General features: G+C 34.2%; 1 pseudogene; it reads left to right on the top strand.

The window, feature by feature from the left end:
* Positions 1–1012: 1012 nt before the first annotated feature.
* On the top strand, positions 1013–8135 carry LOC120155920 (annotated as a pseudogene).
* The last annotated feature ends 19067 nt before the right edge of the window (positions 8136–27202 follow it).

Genomic DNA, 27202 nt, shown 5'->3' with positions numbered 1-27202 from the left:
TCGAATAACCCAATTACCATCTCAACGCGTTAGGCGGGGGATGGAAAGCTAGTTCTAATTATGAAAAACAAACCACATGACAAAACACAAAAACAACAAGACATGAAAAATTATTAGATGGATATAACTTACCATGTTATTCGTGGTCTCAACCAATAACATTTTCTTATCTCATGTTTTTCAAAGTGAATCTTCACCTCTTTCCTACATGTAAATAAAAAGTTGACAGTTATTTTAAAATTATTTTAAAATTGATAGAAGTGATTCACTGAGACTATGGATAATATGGTGAGCGAAAACTATGAAAAAATTTCTCACTAGATAGATACAGATATAGAGAAAGATATAATTGTACTCAACGTAAATGCATTACCCACAAAGTCCCAGCTTGTTTCAGTCTCTCTATTACCATTTAATCGAGTCAAGTCGAGTTGATTTAAAAAATTTCAAATTATCGAGTTGATGAGTCATATTTTATGACTTCAATTTAATTTAAAAAAATTTCGAGTCTAGTTTTTTGAGTTTCTATGCAAATTTAGTTATAATTATTTACAATATTATGTTATAAATTGCTTTCAAATTTTTGATTTTCTCTAACCATATATATATATATAGATTCACATTATAATGTTATTTAATAGATCACATGCAAATCTAGAATTATAAAATATTTATTTGAGTTACTCAAAATTTTAAAATTTTAACTCGATTAAAAATTATTCAAATTTAAAAATTTTCAAATTATTTATTCAAATTTAAAATCGGGAACCAAATTCCAAAATTTTCAAAATATTTATTCAAATTTTTAGTTTTTTCGAGTTACTCGAAATTTTAAAATTTTAACTCGACTCAAACTTGAAAATCGAATCGGTAATTTAAGTTGAATCGAATAACTCGAAATTGAAAAAAATTCAATTTTTCGAGTCAAATCGAATTTTATTCACCTCTAATCTCTATGCCTCCCACTTTCCTTCTTCCTTTGCCACCAACTTTCTGAAGCGCCAAGACAGCCATGGCCACTGCTGCTGCTTTGCCATTTCCAATATCTTTACAAGATCATGCAACATTACTTGTTCTAAAAAGGTACCACTTTTTTTTTCCTGCTAAATTATGAGATTAGTTTTCTTTTTTGCATGAAGGAAGAACACTTTTCAATAAATTTGTCCACTTTATTTCCTAGTTTAACGACCCGAATGAGCTTATTTATTTGTTAAATCTTTTAATTATGGGCATTAAAAAGGGTGTTAGAGTGTTTTCTGTGTCGAGATCGAGCCAGTGCAGAACTCCCTTTGATGTTGAGGATCCGAGGTCTGCAACAGAGTCCAATGAAGCATGTTAACGAGGGTCGCATCCAATGCCCCTACCGTTGGTATCCAATGTTGATGGAAAATTATTCTAAGTTTGATAAAAAACATTAGAAGACTATGTTAGATTAAAATCTATAATTATTGGCACATATTCATAATGTATATTTTTATCGTAAAATATGACATAAATTAAGTAACTAATTATATTATCAAAAGGTATTAGAAGTACCAAGGAAATAAAAGTGTAGATATTGTTAAACTTGTATTTATAATTCGATGAGGAGCAGAGTTATAAGTACATGTAATAGCTAATTCTTAAATCTGCTATATAAAAGGGTCATGGTCCCCAGGAAATAGACAGTCTAGTATTTACTCTTATCCTCGTCATAGAGTTTATACTAAGGAGAATTTTATCTTTTTCGATGATCACAACCAAAGAAAGATTCAAGGATTTTAACATATCAATTAATTCAAGTACGGTTCCGCAATCTAGTATTTTATTCTTGATGATTTGACATGATTAGATGGCGGTTAATTTTCATATTTATTATGATTTTAGTTTTAACAGACTAATGAGCAACGTTTATTGTTGATGTGATAAGTCTTATAAGCCTAATGTTATAACGTGACATATGCCTTGTATCTAAAATGACGACGTGCCATTGTCACGTGTCTAAAGTGATGGTGTGACGCACGTTACGTGTATAAAATGGCGTGCTATTGTCATATGTATAAAGTGATGCTATGATATTGTCACATTTTTAAAGTGATGACATAAAACATGCTACGTCATCACTTTGAACATGTAGAACTCATTTTTAAAGTGATGACATAAAACATGTTACGTCATCACTTTGAACATGTAGGACTCGTCACATTAGTGATAAACATTTACAGTTAGTTAACTAAAAGTTTCAATACAATAAGAGGTATTTTTTCTCAAAATGAAATATTGGTGCTAAAATATTTCAAAAAAGAATTAAAATGACAATTTTATTAAATATTAAAGGTGAATTTTGACATTATATTTTAATTTTTTTTTATTAAACACTCTTGTGTATTATGCTGTGAATACGCAACTAATGGGAAATGTGAAAAAATGCCATCTACTCGATTACTCAATGTGAAGATAAGATCATAGCCCTGCCTTGAGCAAGAGGGAATGGTCTGGATTTGTCCCAAGGATAACCCTCAGACGGCGACGCTTCATTCTTTACAACCTCGTCCTGAATTCGAAATCCATGTCCAAGGTATGCTTGTCATGGAAATTCATGCACCGTTTGTTCACACTTCTGCATTTGTCAACGGATGGACGGTGCCAAGGTTCGTTTTTGCAATCAATTCGGCAAATGATTCAACTATATATCTTACTTACTGTGTAATCCAACCATTGCAGTACAATGACGCCTGCATCTGGTCTCAAAGGATATGGGACCGTTATCCGATCGATATGAAATTCCAATCACCGTGTATGATGCTTTCGACCATCGGCATATCGAAGCCGGGAAAACTCAAAGGACAAAGTACCAAAGAAAGCACAAGACACCTTTAGGAGCTTTATGTATGCATACCATCATCGAGAAATTGGACGAGACTATTATATAGAATGTCGCTCGATTTTGCTCCTATTTGAAGCATTTTACTTTTATCCATTATTTATAGAGGCATTTCGCACAAGCAGCTAAAAATTCTTTAATACCGTTTTCCCTCTATCAACCATGCTTGTCGCCGGGGATTTAACTTGTGATTGTGATCATGGTTTTGGCTGCATTACAATAGTACAATAACGATTACAAATGACACATTTATCATTATATAATATTAGCATAATGAGGAAAGCAAGTCCTGCTTGCCATGTCACGATGGATAAGCCATGTTGGCAATAGCTGTTAAGAGGAAGTTAGGAAGTTGTTAAGCTGTTAGGATTGGTTAGTCTGTTAGAATGGTTATGGGCTGCTTGTATTGTGTATAAAACAATCCTTGAATTGTAATCAACATAATCATTACTTCAATGATATTTTCTGCATTTTTATTATCTTCCTAATATGGTATCATTCGCCATTGATCTTGGGGCTTTATGATCGACTTCCGCTGCTTAAGCAGTTCTTGATGGAGTTCACTATGAGTTCGAAATCATTTACCAACAAGAAGGTAAATGTAGTTCTGGATGAAATGAATTTTCTTCTTTGGAAGCAGCAGATTTTGCTCCATCAGAAGTCATCGGTTGGAATGGTTACTTACAGGAGCAGCGATGACTCCGCCGGAGACAGTGGTTGATGATGATGGCACTATTCATGTCAATGATGAATATGAAGATTTTGTGGCTCAAGACAGTGCTCTTGCCTCATGGTTGCTGTCCACAATCATTTCTCATCTCATTCCTCAGTTTGTTGGCGCTGAAACGGCAACAACTGTTTGGAATACATTCCTTCATTTCTTTTCCAACCGTTCAACGATATCCGTTATGAGCCTTCATTACAAGCTTCAATCCTTAAAGAAAAGAGGTGACAATATGCGAACTTACCTTACTCGTGTAAAGGAGGTATGTGATGCTCTAGCCTCATGTGGCAGTACCGTTCCTCAAGTTAAACAAATAACAAGCATTTTGAAAGGGCTTTCTCGAGAATATCAACCTTTCATGGCAATCATCACATCCATGAGGGAAACTGTCGTTAGTCAGTAGCTAGTTTTGATGACTAGCTTGAAACTTTTCCTATGAGTGCAAATGTTGCACAAGGTGAGGTAAGATATACTTCAATGGTGACTAATAGTTTTGATCAGAGGTCTGGTTATTCTTATATTCTTAAACTAGTGGTAGAGGGCATGGCAGATCCAGGGTTCAGTGTCAACTTTGTGGAAAGGTTGGCCACCTGGTTCATCGATGTTGTCATAAATATGATAAAGACTTCTCATGTGTTACTTCTGTTAATCAAGGCCAATATCAGTCTTAATACAAAACTACCCCTTTTTCTGGCAACTTTATAGTTTCATCCACTGATGATGGCTGTGAGTGTTGTGCCAAGAGAAGGAATGTTTCAGTTGTAGGTGATCAACCACAAGCTTATGCAGCTTCTATGCAATCTGAGCGTTGGGTGGTTGATACAGGAGCCACACATCATGTTACTGCAGATGCTAATAAGGTGATGAATTCTTCTGAGTATCGTGGTCCAGGTCAGCTTTTAATTGGGAATGGTATGTCTCTTGATGTTGCTTTGGTGGGCCATGCTTACGTAAATGCTTCTTCACGTGTACTTTTCTTGAATGATTTGCTGCATGTGCCACAAATAACCGAGAATTTGCTTTCGGTTTCTAAGCTTGCTAGGGATAATTATGTTTTCATTCAGTTTTATGCCAATCGATGTTGTGTTCGAGATGAAGCTACTGGAAGGTTGTTGCTTCAAGGTGAAGAAAATGATGGCTTATATTCATTTGCTATGAATAACAAACCATTAGAAGTTCATGTAGCACAAGAAAATGCCAAATTAGAATCAACTTCATTGGATGAGCTTTGGCGCCAGTGTCTTGGTCATCCAGTTGTTGAGACTCTATCAAAGTTAGCTTCTGAACTATGTGTTAAAATTCATCCTCATGTAAATAGAGAATGTATTGCATGCCATTTGGGCAAAAATCATAAACTACCTTTTAATGAATCAAATATAATGGTAGCTTCCTCGTTTGAACTTGTGTACTCAGATTTATGGGGACCACCACATGTGTCTTCAAATGGATTTAGGTTTTACATCTCCTTTGTGGATGCATTTACTTGCCATACTTGGATTTACCTGTTGAAACATAAAGATGAAGCATACCTAGTGTTCCAAATATTTCATAAACTTGTAGCTAATCAATTTGGGAGTACTATCAAAGTACTACAGACAGACTGGGTGATGATTTTTGCAGTATTTCACCATTGCTAGCTCGAGATGGCATTGTGCACAGGCTCACATGTCCTCATACTTCTGAAAAAAACGATGTAGTAGAGAGAAAACACCGTCATATTTTCGAACTGACATTGGTCTGTTAGCTAAGGCATCTTTACCAATCAAGTATTGGTCATATGTTGTTATTTTAGTAGTGTATCTAATTAATCGCCTGCCTACTAAAGTGCTACAAGATGTTTCACCATTTGAAAAACTCTTTGAAAAAAACCTGAATATTCTATGATGAAGGTTTTTTGTTGCCAATGCTTTCCTCACCTGAGAATATTCCAAAAGCATAAATTGTCCTTCAGGTCTCAAGTGTGTACTTATCTGGGAGTTAGTCCTCAGCACAAAGGTTTCTAATGTTTGGCACCCGATGGATGAGTAAATGTTTCTCTCGTCATGTTGTGTTTAACAAATTTGTCTTTCCATTTGCAGGAAAATGTTGTGATTCTTTGAATTCTGCAGTCAACACTAGTTCGAATACTCAGTCACTTTGAATTGTTACAACAGTCAGAAACTCTTGTTGTCAATCTCCACATCACTTACCTAATATAACTACTGTACATGAAGAAGATGATGGTGCAGTGGTTCCTAATGTGGTCGAGGTGGTCAATGATAAATCTCAGCATATGTTTTATGACATTTTACAACATACCTCTGATGCTACTGATTCAGAAGAGGCTGCACCTGATGCATTTATTGATATGGATACAGATACTGACAGTATGCCAAATGATGGTATACAAGGTAATGTTCCTAAGCCAGATGTTTCCTGTCACCTCTGAATCTGTTGATGGTACTTCCCAAACTCGTGTTCATCATATGATAACACGTAGTCGATATAGGATTTTCAAGCCTAAGGTGCTTTCAAGTGTAATGGATGATGATGTTCCTACTACAATTGGTGCTGCTCTTTAGTCCCCTCACTGGGCTATAGCAGTACATGATGAGTACAATGCCTTGCTTAATAATGGTACATGGATACTGGTTAAACTCCCTAAAGATAGAATGGTTGTGGGGTGTAAATCACATTTTCGGGTTAAGCACAACCCTGATGGATCAGTAAATAGGTATAAAGCACGTTTGGTTGCTAATGGGTACTCACAAGTTCCAGGCCAGGATTTCAAGGACACTTTCAGTCATGTAGTTCGGTTTTCAACATTTAACACAATACTAGCTATAACAGTCTCTAATGGATGGAAACTTTAACATGTTGATATCAATAATTCTTTCCTTAATGGAGATTTAAGTGAGGAGGTGTACATACAACAACCTCCTGGGTTTGAGCAAGATGATGATCTTGGTCAACCGCTTGTTTGTAAGCTTAAAAAGGCACTTCATAGTCTTGGACAGGAACCTCACAATTGGCATGCTAAACTTAAGGATAATCTATTGCATATGGGATTTGTAGTGTCTCGATCAGACTCATCTTTGTTTATCCAGCGTGTTGATGGTGGCTATATCTATGTTCTTGTATCTGTAGATGATATAATCATTACATGACAAGACCTTAATGTTATACAGGAGTTTATTTTAATGCTACATAATCGATTTTCACTAAAGGATCTTGGGGAGTTGAGCTTCTTCCTAGGAATTGAGGTCAAACATCTCAAAAACTCGGTTATGTTGAGTCAAAAAAATATGTCTTGGAACTATTAGAGAAAACCGGAATATCGAATGCAACAAGCCGTGCCACACCAATGGTAGTGTCTCCTAAACTTTCCCATGAAGAAGGTGAACTAATTCAGAATGCTAGTGAATATAGGAGTATAGTTGGTTCACTTCTGTATGTTTTCTATACAAGACCAGACATTTCATTTAGTGTGGGACAAGTTTCTCAACACATGCATGCACCAAGAGAAACTCATTTTGTCGCAGTAAAAAGAATATTGCGTTATCTATCATTGACACTTAACTTTGGACTTCTATTTTCACCAGTTGGTCATGGATCAGACATAACTGCTTTTGCTGATGCAGATTACGGTGCTAGTATTGATGATAAGCGCTCTATCACTGGATATGGGGTATTTCTTGGAAAGTGTCTTGTTACTTGGTGCTCGAAAAAATAAAGAACATTATCTCTATCCACAATAAAGGTTGAATACAAGAGTGTAGCAAAAATGGTTTCTGATAAAACATGGATTCAAGCACTTTTGTCTGACCTTGGTATTCATCAGAGTCATAAGCCAATGTCTGGTATGACAACACCAGTGTTGTGGCCATGAGTGTGAATCCAGTATACCATGCTTAGTCTAAGCATGTTGACCTTGATGTCCACTTTGTGCGTGAGAAAGTTGCAACAGATTAGCTAAGTGTTAGCTACGTTCCAGCCATGCATCAAATAGCTGATGGGTTCACTAAGCCATTGACCAAAACCGCGTTTGAAGAGTTTCGATCCAAAATATGTGTTCATCAAGTCTAATTCAGAAGACGAGAAGAAGCAGGGAGAATATTAGCAGAATGAGGAAAGCAAGTCCTGATTTCCATGTCATGATGGATATGCCACGTTGGCAATAGCTGTTAAGAGGAAGTTATGAAGTTGTTAAGCTATTAGGATTTGTTAGTCTGTTAGAATGTTTATGGGCTGCTTGTATTGTGTATAAAACTATCCTTGCATTGTAATCAACATAAACATTACTTCAATGATATTTTTTTGCATTTTTACTATCTTCCTAATATATAACAACGTGTTTTTATTCTTATAATAGACTACTATTTAAATATCTGTTTAGCGCTAATATTTTATATTGATTTATATGCATGATCGATGCAGGTCTTGAATGAAGATATGCGACTCATCATCGGCCAACAAGATCGTATGATTAATGGGGCAAATATTTGGGATTTTTCGGTCGACTAAGAGAAGCTAGGATTTAGGTGCAGACGGCCGTTTTGTCCGGATTAAATTTTTTTTTACATATTATTATTATTATTATTATTATTATTACATTAATTTATATTTAATTTCTTTTTTGTAGGCCCAATGTTACAATCCAATAGACCCAAATAATTAGGTCCAAACCAAAAAAATACAAACTTTTGTAATCTACCTTACCCTAGACCTAGTCTTCCACCACCGCTCCCACTGCTAACCGAAAAACCCATCGCTGCCGTCACTACCCATCACCGATGAAGCCATTCTCGTTATCCATCAATTTATCATCATCATTCCTGCAACCAAATCAACCCAATATACCAAATCAACATTAAAATAAAAAAGTAAAAATATTAAAAAAAACAATTGATCCCTAAAAATCTAAGATCCCCATTCCTCTACCGACCAATCCTAGCCTCAACCATCATGTTTCCTCTGTCTTCACCAAACTCTAACCACCATGAAGAAAAAATAAGCAACCACAATAAAAGGTGATTGAAAAAAAATGAGGACATAGCACTAACAGATTGGAACAAGTAAAAACAAGAGAGAGAGAGAGAGATCATAACTGAAAAGAAAAAGAAAAAAGGGAAGGGAATTTAGCTTGTTCGCTCATCGTCGGAGTGCTTCGAGGTTCATCGAAGTTCAAAGAGCCGAAAGAATCTTATTAGATATATGACGTTGAAGGCCTTTTTATACTAAATGGAGCTCGAATCCTTGCTCAGGAGGTCAAGCCCCTTCGATCGGTGCCCTTATTTCCCCTCTCCAGTGCCGGCGACTGGCAGACATTGTCGGTCTTTGTGGCCAGTAAACCCACCGATTTTATTTGTTTCTGGTCATCCAATGTTTGTAAGAATTACCTTTAGTCACTGAATATAGCTTTATTTGTTTTGGTTTTGAGCTTCTAATTTTATTTGGTTTACATTTTAGTCACAACTCTATTTAATATTTTATGTTATGAATTATTTACATGTTTGGTCCTCCTAGTTTCATGCATGTCTTATATTAATCCTCTTTTCATGTTTGTTGATGGTTTTTATGCTTTATGTTTATGACTGATAGTTTTTCATGTTTTTTTTATTTTCGTCCATTCATGCATGTGGTTATTAGAAATTTGGCCCCTATACTTATATTATTTGATAGTTTTGCTTCTTATTATTAACATGCATACGTTTTGGTCGCTTCATCCTTTAGTTTTTTATTTTATTTTTTATTTGAAGTTTCATTTATTTATTTTAATTATGTTTCCATGTTTATTTGATTTTTATTATTAATTGGCTGTGTAAATTTACCCTCTTTATTTTTATACTTTATTTCTTTTATTTTTTAATATTTTTTTCTTTACTAAACAAGTTTATTGTTTCCTAATTTACTAGTATGCATAAAATTAATTCTTGTAATAATACTCAAATTTTTTATTTCCCTAAATTCGTTCGCATATTTCTGTGGGGATTTCCTATTTTCTTTTATTTTAGTTTCCTTAAAAAAATGTTGATTAATGTTTTGTTTTTTCGGATTTGTTTCTTTCTCTTTTGTCTTAAAACAAATATTTCTAATAATTTCATTTGTTTTTAAATTTGGTTACTTGATATCATGTGAATGTGTAATTTGGTGCATATAGGTTTAGGGTTTAATTTGATTTAATTTGCATGATATCCTCATAAGTATTACTTGGATTTGAATCAAATAATGGGATTAAAGGTAATATATTTTTATTTTAAGTTAATCGTAAGTGATTGTTTTAATGACTTAAAATAAAAAGGTATCCTATCAAACGAAACAAATAAAATTGATTTCATTTAAAATTTTGGACTGAGAAAAAGATTATGTTCTTGTAATTAAATTAATCGAGAATGACTGTTAGATCGGATCTAAGGTCCAGTCTCGATGTCTTTAAATAATTTAACATCCTTATACTCATTAAAGGTTGGCAAAATAGTTTAATTAATTGTATTCATTTGATGTATGGATTTAAGTTTTTTCTTACTTTGTATATGTTTAAAAGGGGTCCTAAATTAAATTACATTTGAATTTATAAGTTTTATTGCAAAGACAACTAACTAATTAATTAAGTACTGATTTAGCGCGTTGTGGGGGTGCTAATCCTTCCCCGCGCGGAACCGATTTCCAAACACAAATTTTTGGTAACGCATACCTTAAAATTGTTGTTTCAATTAAAATTAATATTTTTATTAAAATAAAAAATATTTTTTGGATGCCCAATCGCACCCTAATTAAAGATTGGTGGCGACTCCACGAACCGATTTTATTGTTTTTAAACTCGATTCCCAAATTATTCGAGGCGAACATTTTTATAAAATCTCAATTTTTTAATTAACACTTAGATTTTAAAAGGATCGTCTCAACAACTTGGCGACTCCACTGGGGAATAAAAATTAGTTGTCTTTGCAATAAAAATTAGATTGAATCTAAGGTCCAATCTCGATGTCTTTAAATAATTGGACATCCTTATTCTTATTAAATGTTGGTAAAATAGTTAATTAATTGTATTCATTTGATGTATGGATTTAAGTTTTCTCTTACTTTGTATATGTTTAAAAGGGGTCCTAAATTAAAATACATTCGAATTTATAAGTTTCATTGCAAAGACAACTAATTAATTACTTAGGTATCGATTTAGGGCATTGTGGGGTGGTGCTAATCCTTCCCCACACATAACTGATTCCCATACTCAATTTTTTTGTAACGCATACCTTAAAATTGTTGTTTTAATTAAAATTAATATTTTTATTAAAATGACAAGTATCAATCACACCCTAATCAAATATTGGTGGCGACTCCACCAATCGATTTTATTGTTTTTAAACTCGAGTTCCAAATTATTCGAGGAAAATGTTTTTATAAAATCTCGTTCTTTTAATTGACACTTAGATTTTAAAAGGAATATCTTGACAGCTTGGCGACTTCGTTGGGAACGTTTGAGAGTCATGCCATTAATTAATTAATTAGTTTTCTTTGCAATAAAAAATGTAAATTCGCCCTAATTTAATTTGAGATCCTTTAGGAGTTTTGATTTATTTTACGTTATAATTTGATTAACCACTAAATAGTTGTACTGATTTACTTGCTAATGTTTTCAGATTAAATAAGTATAAAGGATTTGAGAACTCTTTTTTGTGTTGCCTGCTTATATTATATATATATATATATGCTTTTCCTCACACATTGCACAGCTTGCATTTGCATGACATTGAGCTAAAACCCCGCTCCGTCCCATTTAAGTAGGAGTGAGAAGCCACCCCCTCGTGTGGTTTTCACTTCCGCATGGGATAGTTGATCACTCCGGGGCACATACCTTATGGTCCTCATGAAGGTAATCATCTTCGTATGGACATAAGGAAATGTACCTCCTCGAATTGAACTCGATCCGTATAAGTATATGATGTGCCAGATTAAGGGTTTGGCATCCCAAGGGGCACCGACAAGGACAATTTGAGTACCTCTTGCCCTAGAGATGAGCCTAGCATATAGTGAACTCAAAACTTAAATTAACCTTACCAGACCTTAGAAACCCCGTGAGGAGAGAACACAAGGAAAAGCTTTTGTAGGTCTAGGGTAATTCAATATTTTTGAATAAATGCATGGGAACTAGATGTCATGCGGTTATGTTTATTTCGAAAAAGAAAGTGAATTAGATATCATGTGGTTAGGATTATTGTGCATAACAAGGCATGGAGGTAGAAAGCATGTATGGGTAGGATGCAGTAAACCATATATGGGTAGTCAGCATGTGAGGGTAGATGTTATTTTTTTGTGTTGAGTTAATCGATTGACGGAATTGGCCAAGAGGGGGGTGAATTGGCAATAAAAATTTTGGTGGAAGCTTTTGCAGAAAATTGAAAGAAATTGCACAGTGATTTAGAGTGGTTCGACTTTCTCAACCAAAGTCTACGTCCACTACCTTAGCTATCCACACTATGGATTTTCCACAAATTCACTAATTTGTCTTTCTTTTGAGGACAAAGAGTAACCTTACAAACCCTCAAGAATTATACCCCAAATTCTTGAGAACACTCTCTCCCAAAGAGAACAATACAAATTTGCAAACTTACAAGGAAATCCTCACAAGGTAGATTGCTTGCACAATTCTAGAACAAAGAAAAGAACACTAAAAAATGAATACAATTGAGCATAATAAGTGTTCTTGAAAGCAAGATGAATATTGAATGAAAAATAGGCTTGAAATGCTCAAACTTGAGGTTTGATGCTTTCTCTTTGATTCTCTCTTGATTCTAGTTGCTTGATGTTTCTTATTCTTGATCAATGGCTTCTAAGCTTGCTTAAATACACCTTGAATCATTTCTTAACGTTGGGGATCATTAATGAAGATAATATAGCCATTTTAGTGTGAAATCAATTAATAAAACAGTTTGGAGTGGGGGGGGGAATCGGTTCCCTAAGTGTAAAATTCAAATATTTCGACCGTTACACGGGGGGGGGGGAATCGGTTCCCTCCGAGCATACTGGAATTCTCGGAGCCAAACCATTCAGGGGGAATCGGTACCCCCTTGGGGGGGGGAATCGGTTCCCTCTGAGCAATCTGGAATTTTTGGCTTTGAAATGGTTCAAAATACTTTATAAAATTATTTTGAAATTGTTTTAAGATTAAAACTTAATTTTACACTTGAGTAAGGATTAAAAATGATTTTCGAAAGATTTAGAGTAATGTTTTGATATTCGAATAATTATATCAAATATACTTAGAAAGCCTTATTGCACAATCTTAAAATTCATTTAACTTAATTTGTTATATCGAAATATCAAAATGTTTTCAACAATCTCCCCCTTTTTGATATAAAAAAACATTTTAGTAATTTTAAGATTTTGAAATCAAAAAACCGACGTTTTTGAAAATTACTCCCCCTTACTTTAACACTTACTCCTCTTTAAAACTTTAACACTTTCTCCCCCTTTTTGTTAAATCAAAAAGACATTTGTAAAGAATTTTAAACAAGGTTTTGAAATCATTTAGCCAATTAATTATATAGTTTAAGCTGCTAAGATCACAATCAAGAGAAACGTTAGCCATTAGTTTCATAATCAATATTCATAAACAATGTGATATGGCAAAATTGGTCATATATTTAACATGCTGTAAATGATGCAATAAATTTAATTAAACCAAATATATAAATTCAAACATCCAAACAAATCCAAATTCTAACAATCCACAAAATCAAACAATCCAAAATATTCAAAATGTTGAAACAATAATCTTTTAGTTCAAAGTTTTAAAGTTAAACAAAGAATTAAATATCCGGATCGGGAGGAGGAAAACGAGCTCGCATAGCGGCCATCTCGTGTGAGAGTGCATTAATACGTTCATTCATCGAAGCGTTGTTTGTGTGCATCTCTCGGAGGATTTCTAATTGTTTGTGCCATCTCTCGTGAAGAACTAGCTCCCGGAGTATGTTCAGACGATCGAACCCATTCACCAGTTTCCTTATCCTTTATCCATCCCGCTCTTGTTAAATAAAGAAGATTAATTTGTTTCTTTAGAGGAAAGGAGGCATCTAGACCTACTCTAAGCCCGGCTTTCGAAAAAAAATTACTCAAAATGCAACCGTAAACTAGAGATGAACAGAGTTTCTTGTTAGGAACAAGATTTACGGTTTCAACAATTTCAGCAAAGATGATCTGAGGTAGGTTTATTTTAATATTGTTTTCAAAACAATGTAACCACCAAAGATCCAAGGCTCTAATAGTAGAATAATGACCTCCGGATGGTCGAAACCACCAAGAAATCATTAGATGAAGAAAACGTTCATGAAGGTCTAAGACACTTGCACTATCCCTTCTTTTATATCGAGATCCTTCCTAGGAGGTAGGAACGAACTCCTATGGTTTCGGTTTCAGTTCGGTTTTTAACACAAACGACATTAGAATAGAAGATACGAACAAGTTGATGGTAGACAATGGGTTCAAGATCAAAAAGTTTATCAAATTTCCACTCTTGTAAAAGAGGAAGATATTTAAAATTAATATCTAACATAGCTTGACGAGAAGGGATATGTTATTCTCTAATTTTGTAAGAGTCGAAATATTGATAATACCAAAAATGATGATTTCTAGGATCAGGATGATTGAAGCACGAGTTTTGGATAGTCAAATTATGATCAATGGGATTAGGAATTGGAATTTCAGGAATAGGAGGAGGATTTGGAGGTGGATTTGGTTGACGGTGTGAACGACTAGATGATGACCTAGCTCGTTTAGGATTGGACATGGTTTAGGAAATCGGAATAGGATGGATAACCTGCAATTTAGAAAACACATGTATGCAATTCAATTAATCCCAGAACTCAATTGAGTCCTCAATATTTCAAGGTTCTCTAATTCAATTCTAATGGGCAATGTTTTTGAAAACTATTGAAAAATAAGATTTTGAAAAATAATATATGTATAGTTTTCATAACATAATTCAATCAAAACACAATAATTTGAAAAACATTTTTTTTGTATTATTTCGAAAATTTTAAATATTTTGGAAAATTCTTGTGTTTTTGATTAAATTAGTTGTAATATCTAGTTTCTAATCACTAAACAATCAATGCCCGATCACTATTTCTACCTAGAACTAATTAAAACTAGTCCTATGTTCAAAATCAATGAAATAGAGAGTTTAGAAAATTTTACCTTGAAAGATGAGATTGAGTGGATTTTGATGTTGTTTGCACGATTTTAATGATGCTAGCAGGTTTAGAAGATGATGTTTGAAGTGAATTCCGATTAAAAACGTTGATTTGAGCAAAATAGAAATTTGAGAGAGTAGAGGAGGAGAAATAGTGTGAATGAGAGAAAAAGAGGGTTTGAGGTTTTAAGGGTTCTGCCCGTGTTAAAATCCAGAACCCCAGGGGGGTATCGATTCCCTCTGCACCAAAATGCTAAAATCCGATTTTAAACACACAAAATGCTAAATTAATTTTCTCTAGTGGTATTGGCAACTCATATATTGAAAATTAATCATGTTCAAACAATCAAATTATTCTTTAAACGATATTTGAACATAAAATTAATTTTTCATCAAGAATCATAAACTCCCCCTAACTAATAGCAATGAATGCAATCAAAAATTAGCATTTTTCATTTAGTCTTAAAAGTGCTAAAATTATTTTAAACACTAAGTGAAGATAGGTTGGTCAAACCTAATTCTCTCCTAAGTGTCCAAAATCTTTCCTTATCTAAAGGTTTTGTAAAGATATCCGCTAATTGGTGCAAAGTGTCAACAAATTCTAGAACTACATCTTCCTTAGTGACATGGTCTCTAATGAAGTGATGTCTTATTTCAATGTGCTTAGTTCTAGAGTGTTGGATGGGATTTTTGGTGAGACAAATAGCACTAGTATTGTCATACTTGATAGGAATGGTACCAACTTCAATTCCATAATCAAAAAGTTATTGTTTCATCCATAAAACTTGTGCACAACAACTACCAGCTGAAATGTATTCGGCTTCAATGGTAGATATTGCAACACAATTTTGTTTCTTTGAAAACCAAGAAATCAACATATTTCCAAGGAATTGGCAAGTACTGGAGATGCTTTTCCTATCTAATTTGCATCCTCCATAACCCGTATCATAAAAAGCATGCAAGCTAAAGCTAGAGTCTCTAGGATACCAAAATCCTAAACTATGAGTGTCCTTAAGGTATCTAAAGATTCTCTTAACAGCTAGTAAATGTGATTCCTTAGGGCATGATTGAAATCTAGCACATAAGCAAACACTAAACATAATGTTCGGTCTACTTGCAGTTAGATAAAGTAGAGATCCAATCATTGACCTATATAATTTAACATCTACACATTTACCTCCTTCATCTAAGTCAAGCTTTGTTGAAGAGCTCATTGGAGTGTCATGAGGTTTTCCATTTTCCAGTCCAAACTTCTTAAGCATGTCTTTGACGTATTTAGCTTGATTAATGAAGATGCCATCTTTTCTTTACTTGATTTGGAGTCCCAAGAAAAATGACAGTTCCCCCATCATGCTCATTTCGAATTCACTTTGCATTAGCTTAGAAAATTATTGGCAAAGAACATCATTAGTAGAACCAAATATTATATCATCAGCATAAATTTGAACTACTAATAAATCTTTACCTTTGTGCTTTAAAAACAATGTAGTGTCAACCTTCCCTTTTGAAAAACCTTTTTCAATTATAAAATTTGACAATCTTGCATACCAAGCTCTAGGAGCTTGTTTTAAACCATAAAGCGCTTTTTTCAATTTAAGAACATGATCTAGAAATTTTGAATCTTCAAAACCTAGAGGTTGTTCCACATACACTTCTTCCTTTATAAAACCATTTAAAAATGCACTTTAACATCAATTTGATATAATTTAAATTCATGAAAACATGCAAATGCTAATAACATTCTAATTGCTTCCATCCTAGCTACGGGAGCGTATGTTTCATCATAGTATATGCCCTCTTCTTGAGTATACCCTTGAGCAACAATTCTAGCCTTGTTTCTCACTATATTACCACTCTCATCAAGCTTATTCCTAAATACCCATCTAGTACCTACAATAGATTTATTACTAGGCCTTTCAACTAATGTCCATACTTTACTTCTCTCAAATTGATTTAATGATTCTTTAATATTTTTAGGCTCTATACATGAAATAAATGCAACATAATTACAAATATTTCTAAGAGAATATCGAGTTGTTACCTCTTTGGATGGATCATCTATAATCTCACCATCCTTGACATAGTTGTACTCTCTTGGATAAGATACTTCCCTTTCTTCAATGGTTGGATTCTCGAGGGGATCATGAGTTTCTTCATCTTTCGTTTCTTCTTTTGATGATGATTCTCCAACGTCATGTCTAACGTCATTTGTATTTATAATACCTACATCATCATTAACACAAGAATCCTTCCTCGGAAGGGGATTATCATCAAAAACAACATGTATAGACTCTTCTACAACTAAAGTTCTTTTATTAAATACTCGATAAGCTTTAGAATTTAAGGAATAACCTAGAAAAATTCCTTCATCACTTTTAGCGTCAAATTTGCCAATGTTTTCTTTACCGTTGTTCAAAACAAAACATTTACATCCAAAAGGATGAAAATAGCTAATGTTAGGCTTTTTATTTTTGAAAATTTCATATGGAGTTTTCTTTAAAATTGGCCTAATCATTACTCTATTTACAACATAACAAGCGGTATTTGTGGCTTCCGCCCAAAAATATTTTGGCAAATTATTTTCACAAAGCATGGTTCTAGCCATTTCTTCTAAAGTTCGCTTTTTCCTCTCAACAACTCCATTTTGTTGGGGCGTTCTAGGTGCTGAAAAATTGTGACTAATACCATTAGAATTACAAAACTCAGTAAATCCAAGATTTTCAAATTCAGTGTCATGATCACTCCTAACACTAGTTATAGAGTAACCTTTATCGTTTTGGATTACTTTTGAAAACGTGATGAATTTTTCTAATGCTTCATCTTTGGTACTTAAGAATAGAACCCAAGTATATCTAGAGTATTCATCTACCAAGACAAATGCATATTGTTTTCCACCCAAGCTAGTAGTCCTAGTTGGCCCAAAAAGATTTATATGGATCAGTTGTAATACTCTACTAGTTGATACGCCATTAATGGATTTAAAAGAAACTTGCTTTTGTTTTCCTTTAGCACAAGCATCACATATTTTATCATTATCAAATTTAAGCTTAGGCAACCCTCGAACTAAATCACCTTGAGTTAGCCGTTGCAAAACACTCATACTAGCATGTCCTAGTCTCCTATGCCATAACCAACTATCATGTTCATCCTTAGCAACTAGGCACAAATTAGTCATATCAATAGAATCTAAATGCACCATGTATATGTTTCCTATTCTATGACCAACAAGCATAATCCGATTAGATGCAATGTCAATGACTTTACAACCATTAATATCAGACATGAAATTGAATCCCTTATCACAAAATTGACTAATACTCAATAGATTATGCTTTAATCCATTCACATATAAAACATTCTTAATTTGTATGGAAGAGGTATTACCAATAGTACCAATACCTTCAATGTGACATTTTGAATCATCACCAAAAAGTCACTTCTCCTCCATTTTTTGCGTTAAGTTCAATGAACCGGTTTTTGTCTCCGGTCATGTGTCTTGAGTATCCACTATCAAGGTACCATGAATTTGGATTTGTTTCCCGTGCCTTGTAGCAATGCTCCTTTTCCTACAAACATAGATTAATTTCTAATTTTTGGTACCCAAATTCTTTTGGGTCCATATTCATTAGTTTCCAAAATCCTAGTCCCCTTAGGTATCCATTTGTGTAGGATATCCTTATCTTTAGTAGTAATGAGCTCTTTAGGAACCCATATACTTCTAACGATTTTTCCATTACAGGTTCTTTGGGGACCTCTATGATTGTAGTTTTTAAAACTTTTTCTAACAAAGTTGGATTTTGAATTTTCTCCATTTTCAAAATGTTTTGTTCCAACTTTATCAAAAGAAGTTTTAAGATCATCAATTTTCTTTTGATGATCATAATTGACCTTTGAAAGTAAATTTTGCAAATCCAAATTTTTCTTTTCAAACTCTTCTAGTTTGATTTGCAAATCTTTGATTTTACTTTCAAGATCGTTGTTGGTTTAAGATATGAGTTTATTTTCATTTTTCAATTTTGAAACATCATTTTTATATTTTAAAAACAATTTCTCATAATTCACAGCCAACCCATTATATTCCTCTAATAACTCATCATAGGATAAATCATCAAAATCAGATGAGTTAGAGGTTACCTTAGAATCTTCCCCGAATGCCATTAAGCACAAGTTTGCTACTTCTTGTTCCTCTTCATCGGAACCTTCTTCATCGCTCCATGTAGCCACATGAGCCTTGTGCTTATTCTTTGATTGACCCTTTCTCTTCAATTGTGGGCAATCATATTTGACATGCCCCGGCTTTTTGCATTCATAGCAAATGATCGGGTCCTTCTCTTTTGGTTCATTTTTGAGTCCTTCATTTCGTTTGAATTTTCTTCCTCGGTAAGGTCTCATCATTTTTCTAAACCGTTTGGCAAACAATGCCATTTCCTCGTCATCGTCATCTTCATCCGAGTCACTCTCATTTTTTGTGGATTTGAGAACAACTCCAATGTTTTTCTTCTTCTCCTTCTCCTTTGGTGTCTCTTCAATCTTATCAAGGTTCACCTCATCTTCAAGCATCATTTCATGAGTGAGGAGTGAACCGATTAGCTCTTCAAGAGTTAAGGATGTTAGATCCTTAGACTCGATGATTGCCGTCTTCTTTGATTGCCACGACTTTGGGAGGGAGTAGACTAACTTCCTCATAAGCTTTTCATTTGAAATGATCTCTCCATATGATTTGAGACCATTGACAATTGTTGAGAATCTATCCGTCATAGCTTTGATATCTTCATTTGGTTTCATCCTGAAATTTTCATAGCTATGCATTAGAATACTAATTTTAGATTTCTTTACCTCATCGGTACCTTCATGAGTGACTTGAAGTTTGTCCCATATTTCTTTGGCAGTTGTACAAGATGAAACTCTTCCGTATTCATCTGGTCCAAGAGCACAAAATATGATATGGATGGGTTTGGAGTTGAGCTGGAACATTTTTGTCTCTCATTCACTCATAATCTTGGATGAGTGAGAGGCTTGAAGTATCCTTCTTCTACGACATTCCATGCTCTCATGTCACTTGCTTGAATGAAGTACATCATCCTATTTTTGCAATAGGCATAATCAGCCCCATTGAAGAAAGGAGGCTTGTTGACGGGCATCGAATCAAGACCGGAGTCGAAGTTTAAAGTAGAGGCCATTGATGACTTTGATTATCGATGTAACTCTTCCCGAATCAACTCAAGAGGCGATTAAACCTTCAAATGAGTTAGGCTCTGATTCCAATTGTTGAGTTAATCGATTGACGAAATTGGCAAGAGGGGGGTGAATTGGCAATAAAAATTTTGGTGGAAGCTTTTGCAGAAAATTGAAAGAAATTGCACAACGATTTAGAGTGGTTCGACTTTCTCAACCAAAGTCTACGTCCACTACCTTAGCTATCCACACTAAGGATTTTCCACAAATTCACTAATTTTTCTTTCTTTTGAGGACAAAGAGTAACCTTACAAACCCTCAAGAATTATACCCCAAATTCTTGAGAACACTCTCTCCCAAAGAGAACAATGCAAATTTGCAAACTTACAAGGAAATCCTCACAAGGTAGATTGTTTGCACAATTCTATAACAAAGAAAAGAAAACTAAAAAATGAATACAATTGAGCACAATAAGTGTTCTTGAAAGCAAGATGAATATTGAATGAAAAATAGGCTTGAAATGCTCAAACTTGAGGTTTGATTCTTTCTCTTTGATTCTCTCTTGATTCTAGTTGCTTGATGTTTCTTATTCTTGATCAATGGCTTCTAAGCTTGCTTAAATACACCTTGAATCACTTCTGAACGTTGGGGATCATTAATGAAGATAATATAGCCGTTTTAGTGTGAAATCAATTAATAAAATAGTTTGGAGCGTGGGGGGAATCGGTTCCCTAAATGTAAAATTCAAATATTTTGACCGTTACACAGGGGGGAATTGGTACCCCCTGGGGGGAATCGATTCCCTCCGAGCATACTGGAATTCTCGGAGCCAAACCATTTAGGGGGAATCGGTACCCCCTTGGGGGGGAATCGGTTCCCTCTGAGCAATCTGAAATTTTTGGCTTTGAAATGGTTCGATATACTTTGTAAAATTATTTTGAAATTGTTTTAAGATTAAAACTTAATTTTACACTTGAGTAAGGATTAAAAATGATTTTTGAAAGATTTAGAGTAATGCTTTGATATTCGAATAATTATATTGAATATACTTAGAAAACCTTATTGCACAATCTTAAAATTCATTTAACTTAATTTATTATATCGAAATATCAAAATGTTTTCAACATTTTGTTATAGGTCTTACTATCTTGTCTTATGTGTACTATAACTATATTCATTGTCACCTGACTGTATCCACCTAGCCTACTAGCCTACTAATAGCTATAATGATTCTACAGTTGGCACTAGCTCTAAGACTCACCATAAATTTTTTTGACCAAGATTAAGAGAAATTATTTAATCTAATTGGGACCATTTGACCTTCATCTTTCTTCATTCTACCTCATTATGGAGATAAAACACATTGACACCAACAAACAGTTAATCTCTCATTAATTGTCAATCTCTGTCCAAATTAGAAGGAGTTAATTGTCTATAGTTGTAATAACCAATTTGTTTCCATCAATAATTAGTGTGGTGAGTATGAAACAAAATAGAATAAAATATAATCAGTCAAAATGCACCCCTAAAGGCTAAATAGCCAATATACTCCTAGTCTTCCTTGAAGTACTTTGAAATCCATAACTAGCGCTGGGACGGAGCTAGAATTAAATATTGTCAGGGGTCGAAATATTAGACTATTTAAGAAAAATATAAAGACTTATTAGGCATGTAAACTCAAAATTCAACATGAACCAAGCGACCTTAGTGATTAATGGATTGTTGTTATCCTTGAGGTCTCGAGTTCGAGTACTATGCATGTAGGGTTATGAACGTTCATTGTCAAATAGTTGAAAGTCTTTGTACATATACTATCTTGTATTCACTCTAAATTTATATTATAAAAACTCAAAATTCACAAGACAAATTCTAATTTGTCTAATATTTAAACTTACAAGGACCTAAATTGTAATTAGATAAAAAAATTCGAGAACACGAACTTATCATTCTTTAGTTCGACCCCTACTTGATTAAATATTTAATAAATTTTTATATTTTTAAATTTAAATATTTGTTTTTACATGAATCAAAAATATTATTAAACTAAAATTATATCTAATATACATAATTTAACAGGACTGGCCCCCTTGGCCCTAAGGGAGCTCTGTCCGCGCTAGTAAGCGCATGCAGAACTGAGTTGCAGCACATCAAAAATCTGTCGAAATTTTAAAAAGTTCTCGACAAATTACTCATTAAAATCCTTCAGATGAGAATACTACAAACAAAAATATAGAAGCATAATAAAAATTAGGGTAAAGTATAGTAATGGTCACTGAACTTTTCTAAAACTTTTATTTAGGTCTCTCAACTTTTAAAACTTGCAATACAATCCCCCAACATTTAGTCCGTTTGCAATATGGGTCCCCAACAGTTACGTCGGGGACCATATTGCAAACGGACTAAATTTTGGGGGACCATATTGCAAATAGACTAAATGTTGGGGGACCATATTGAAAATAGAGTAAAGGTTGGGGGATTGTATTACAAGTTTTAAAAGTTGGAGGACCTAAATGAAAGCTTTAAAAAAGTTCAGTCACCATTACATACTTTACCCTATTATTTATTATTTTTTATTATTAATTTTATATATGTTTTTATTGTTTTATTATTTATTGTTTTTATTGTTTCTTTATAAGTCTTAATGGGAATTTCATCTTTTTTTCCTTAAAAAAATAATTAGCTCCGCCTATCATCTACTAATCAAAATTCTATTAGTGTTTTTGACATAATAAAAAATTAAATATTGATTTTAAAGTATAATTAAAATTGAATATTGAATATAATTAAATTATTTGATAAAATATAAATTTTAAAAGATAATATAATTAAAAAAGAAAAAGAAAACAAAAGGTTTTTGTATTATGTGATAAGTAGTTTTTATCTAGTTAATAATTTTATACAGTTCAATTAAAAATTCATTTGTAGATTTAATTTATACTATTAAACAGTTTAATATATTGAATTATTAAAATAATATTTTTTTTGATTAATTGAAAATTTTCAAAATGTTATTTAAGAAATCTTAAAATTGAGTTACATTATTTAATTAGCTCTGTACTAGTTGAATCTTAATTCAATTAGAATATTTTTTTGACAAAATTAGAATCTTTTATAAGTTGTAAGTTTGAATATATTAAACCGCAATTGGTTTTAATTTAGATGTTTGTAAGATTATGACTAATTAAAAAATTGTTTTTAAAAATATTTTTAATTTTTTAAAATAGAATGATTAAAAATATTATTAAAAAAATAAAGAGGAAACCCTATACAATAACAATATTTAATTTATAAAGAGATAAGGGTGGCTCATTAGATTCTGATGAGACTAAATTTTATAATAGTTTTAATTTAAAATTAAATTTTAATAAAATACGGGGCAAACTCGATTCTAATAACTAAGCGGCTAAGCCTAAGCTTAATATAATAATAATAATAATAATAATAATAATAAGGGTAAGGTATAGTAATGGTCACTGAACTTTTTTAAAACTTTCATTTAGGTCTTTCAACTTTTAAAACTTACAATACAATCCCCTAACATTTAGTCTATTTTTAATATGGTCCCCCAACATTTAGTCCGTTTGCAATATGGTCCCCTACGTAACTGTTGGGAGACCATATTGCAAACGGACTAAATATTGGGGGATTGTATTGCAAGTTTTAAAAGTTGGGGGACCTAAATGAAAACTTTAGAAAAATTCATTGACCATTACTATACTTTACCCTAAAAATTAAAAATAAAGGGAAGGAAAGATTCAAATTTCATTTATAAAGGATATGGATAAGTCCTTATTTTTCGTTCAACAAAGTTAAAACAGAGGATCTTTTACATCAACTTTTGTAGTAACTAAAGGATCGTCGCATCAAATAATTTCTTTTTCCGCTTCAAATTCACCACATCTTTCGAAGCCTTCACCGTCTGACACATGGCGTCAATAATTCGCCCTTCTATTATTTCACTAGCTCGAACATCATCTCGTGTCATGAAAAACTATCACTTCAAATGTCCCTGTTATAGTATCGTTCTAAGGAACGATGAGCAGTGTAATGTAAGCATAATCAGATAAAGAAATGAGAAAAAAAGTAAAAAGACTAAACTTCATTCATATCATCGTGTTCAATTCTCAAAAATCGAGAGCTATATTTATACAATTGATTAAAGCAAACCAAGAAGCTTAACAACTCATAACCACCCCAAGTGACACTTAACTGCCTAATTACACAAGAGCCATCAGTTGAAACCGTCCCAACTCCAGCTCATACACCAACATTCCCCCTACTTTACTACTAGCTTCCTCGATCCCTTTAACGAACGCAAGACACGCAAGACCATGAAACAACATTCCCCTTACAACAACTCTCCTATTACTTAACATCATTCGATACAACTTCTTGCTGAAAACAAAAAAAATCGCTCAAGAAATTTAGTCACCACATTCCTCAATTATTGAAAACAACAGATTTGCCTCGGATCTGTGAGACAAGTAACTGTTGCCCCTGTGTTTAAGAAACGCTGGAGCAGACAATGGTTTAGTTAGGATATCAACAACCTGTTCAAAAGCAGGAACCTCCTGAACTGATAGCTTGCCAGCAGCAACTATTTCCCTAACAAAGAACAAATCAAGTTCAACATGTTTGAACTTGGAATGCATGATCGGATTTGCACAAACAGCTACAGCACTGGAGTTGTCACACCACAAGACAGGTTTCCCATAAATGGGCACTCGCAGCTCGCCCAGCAATGATTCAAGCCATACTATTTCCGCAGCAGTACAGACAACACTCTGGTACTCAGCTTCCGCCGTAGAACGAGCAACTACCTGTTGTTTACGAGAACTCCAAGAAACCAGATTATCACCAAAGTAGATACAATATCCTGAGGTCGAGCGTCTATCTTCATCTGACCCCCAATTCGTATCAGCAAAGCCTACTAAAGACAACCGCGATGAGGCTGAAAAACGAAGACCAAAATCAGTAGTATCCTGCAGATACCTCAGTATCTGTTTTACTGCTTGAAGGTGAACATCACACGATGCTTGCATGAATTGACAGACCTTATTCACAGCAAAGACAATGTCTGGTCGCGTGATAACGATGTATTGCAGAGCACCGACAATACTCCTATAATGAGCTGCATCCTCAATTGGTGTTCCAGTGTCAACCGATAACTTGCAATTAGTAACCATGGGTGTAGGAAGGCCTTTAACATCTTCAAGCCCACTTTTAAGCAACAAATCACGTATATATTTTTGCTGACTCAAGATAATCACATCAGCTTCTCGACACACTTCGATTCCCAAAAAAAAAAAACTCAAGACCCCTAGGTCCTTTAGTGCAAATTGTTTATTAAGAACATCGATCATACCTTGCACTTCTGTTTCACAGTTGCCTGTGATGATGATATCATCTACATATACCAGTAGATACATGATGTTGTTACTAGTTTCCCTAACAAACAGTGAAGCATCAGACTTTGCTAACACAAATCTCTGAGCCACTAAAAACTCCTTTAACCTTTCAAACCATGCTCGGGGAGCCTGTTTTAGCCCATAAATGGCTTTGTTAAGCTTGCAAACCAAACTTCCATCACCTTTTTCATAGCCTGGTGGTTTTGCCATATATACCTCCTCAGTTAGAACTCCATTGAGAAAGGTGTTATTTATATCGACTTGCCTTAACTGCCAACCCTTAGCTAGTGCAAGCGAGAGCACGACTATAACTATTGTTAGCTTGACCACAGGGCTGAATACTTCATGATAATCGACACCTGGCTGTTGTAGAAATCCCTTGGCTACAAGTCGGGCCTTGTACCTTGCTATGGATCCATCCGCATTTCGTTTGATTTTGAAAATCCACTTACAGTTCACTGTTTTCCTTCCACTCGGGAGAGGAACAAGCGTCCAGGTGTTGTTTTTCACGAGTGCATCAAACTCCATTTGAGCAGCAGCTCTCCACTCAGGACTCTTCATGGCTTCTCGAATGGTCCTCGGTTCTTTATCTGAGCAAGCCACCTAAAATACTCTCAGCTTCCAAATCCCATTTTTACTTCGAGTCACCATGGGATGAACATTGGACTGTTCAACATCATCCTGAGCACTAGGAATTGATTCATTAATAACAACATCATCACTCAAAGCAACTGGAACACGTAACTCATGTGCACCATCAGCATTAGTCGTCCCTTCAGCACAAGCCACAGCAGGCACTTCTAAACCATGACTTGTACACACATTCTCCACAGTGTCTATTACGTGTGACGTGCCAGGCAAACACAGGTCAGGGCTGGGATTATAACAACCCACTGAATTTGGCACAACCTCTACACACCGTCTAGGTTGACCATTGTGTAACTCTTCATAAGATTGTATTACAGGCAGAAAATTTGTCGAGGTGACAGTACCACAACTTGACAGACCTCCTTGCTTACCAGCATAAGGAAAAACTCCTTCATAAAATACAACATGTCTTGAAATAAAGACTCTCCCACCATCATCTAAACATTTGTACCCTTTATATAACGGACTATATCCAAGAAACGTGCACTGTTTTGACCTGAAATCCAGCTTATGTTGGTTGAACGGTCTTAAAAGAGGAAAGCAGGCACACCCAAAAATCCTGAGCATGGAATAATCAGGAGTCCGTTTATAGAGAATCTCAAAGGGAGACTTGCCACCTAACACTTCAGTTGGTAAGCGGTTTATTAAATAAATGGCTGAAATAAACGCATGACTCCAGAAATTTAAGGGTAGTTCAGCCTCAGCTAGCAATGCTAATCCCATTTCAATGACATGCATGTGTTTCCTCTCGGTTTTCCCATTTTTTTCAGACGCACTGGGACAGGAAATCCGTTGTTGAACACCATTAGCAAGGAACCAACCTTTGAGAGCTTGATACTCTCCTCCTCCATCAGTCTAAACAATTTTGATTTTGAAGCCAAACTGAACTTCTACCATCTTGTAGAAATTTAAGAAACATTGCATAACCTCAGATTTCCTTTTTAGTAGATAAACCCAATTATGCCTACTGTGCACGTCTATAAACGATACATAATACGAATAACCATCAGCAGAAACAACAGGTGTTGGACCCCAAACATCTAAAACAATCAACTGAAAAGGTTCCTTGTATTCAGTTAAGGAATTACAAAACGGAAATTTATGAGCCTTGCTTTGTAAACATGTTGTACATACATGAGACAACTTATTGTCACTAGAACTGACATTACAAGTCTTCATTACGGCTCGAACAACAGCCATCGAAGAGTGACCAA

This window comes from Hibiscus syriacus, unplaced genomic scaffold (assembly GCF_006381635.1).
Source record: "Hibiscus syriacus cultivar Baekdansim isolate YM2019G1 unplaced genomic scaffold, ASM638163v2 tig00111208_pilon, whole genome shotgun sequence".
NCBI lineage: Eukaryota > Viridiplantae > Streptophyta > Magnoliopsida > Malvales > Malvaceae > Hibiscus > Hibiscus syriacus.
The sequence above is the reverse complement of the archived record's forward strand: the minus strand, read 5'-3'. Positions and strand labels throughout refer to the sequence as shown.